The following is a 1,500-nucleotide window of genomic DNA, read 5'->3' on the forward strand; positions in this document are numbered from 1 at the left end:
ACACACACACACACGGTGCAGAGGGAGAAAGCTGCTCGCAGACAGAGCGGAGGAGAGCGGGGACAGAATCTCCTGTTCTGTCCTGAAGACGTAACTGTGCACTCCGGCACAATTTGTTAATGTTAAAAAAATAGCGATAGCAGCTAGCTAACCACTTACGAAAGGAACGCCGGGATAGCATCGGCTACGACTAGCTAGTAATTCAAAACAAACTTGACTAGTGATTCAGAAACACCGTTGACAATTGAAGAAGACCACAATACAATCATTACACATGACTGTCGTGATTAAAATACTGAAAATACATTTGTGCGAGTCTTTAACGGCCAGCTTTCAAACTTCGCTGACAGGTGACGCGGCGGAAGCTGCGAAATTCCTCGAAGCCCTCCGTTTCAAGTGTGGTCCTGAGGAAGCTTCGTTTCGAGGGCTACGTAGCCCTACGGCTTGGCCCTACCCCTTAACCCTTATGAGAAATGAGACAGCACTACACCTCACATGAACGCGCAAAAACAAGGGGTAGGGGGAAGGGGGAGGGCTAAGGGGTGGTATTGGGATTCAGCCTTAGTCTGGGCTGCTGAACAGGGCACCACTTGCTCGTGCATACACGGACATTGGAGCTGTAGCTATTGGGTGTGGGGGACCTAGATCCTGGCCCACTCAAAGCTCCCTAGGCCAAGTACTGTACTACCCCCTACTAGGCGGCGGCAATAACTCCGTCCGTCACACTAGGAAAAGAACTGTCGAGATATGGACTGAACTGGTATCTGCTATTAGAATGTTTCACTGGGATGTAAATCTCCCAAACTTAAACATGTGGTGTGTCATAGAAGACAAGTTTATATGGTATTGAAAGATAGAAACACTGATCTGAGCCTGTGCTTTTCTTTTAAAGTCTATGGTTTTAATTATGTGGTTTTTATCTCCTCAGAAACGATGAAATGCTTTGGTTGTGGGGCGGACGGACACCTTGTCCGCTCCTGCCCGAGGGATTGCGGAGCACGTCGGGCGGCTCCGGCGGCCGCGGGGGGAAACCCGCCCGGTGCCGCTCCGGTGGCTCCGGGGGGAGGGACGCCGGCTGCTGCTCCGGCGGCCGCGGGCGGGGACCTGCCCGGTGCCGCTCCGGTGGCTCCGGCGGCTCCGGAGGGAGGGACGCCCGGTGCTGTTGCGGCGGCCCCGGGGGGACATTCGCCCGCGGATGTCGCCCCTGCCCCTGTTACAGTGTGGGGCACTCCGGTTGTTGTCGCGAGGCCGGTTTCTTCCACTCCGGTGGGACCGTCCGCCGCGGAGAGTCCCTCCGCGGCGGACGGTCCCCGTGGTTGCGGGGACTCTGATCCCTGAAGTGTCCTCTGAGGCAAACAGTAAAGATGAAATGAACCTAACTGAGCAGAGTGTTTTAATCGAACACATGATGGAGGAGGATATGTCTGATGACGATCTCCTCAAAATATCACAAAAAAGAAAAAACGTTAATTCCGGAAAAAATAAGAGTAAAGTGAAGAA

This window comes from Microchirus variegatus, assembly GCF_963457635.1.
Source record: "Microchirus variegatus genome assembly, chromosome: 18".
Classification (NCBI taxonomy): domain Eukaryota; kingdom Metazoa; phylum Chordata; class Actinopteri; order Pleuronectiformes; family Soleidae; genus Microchirus; species Microchirus variegatus.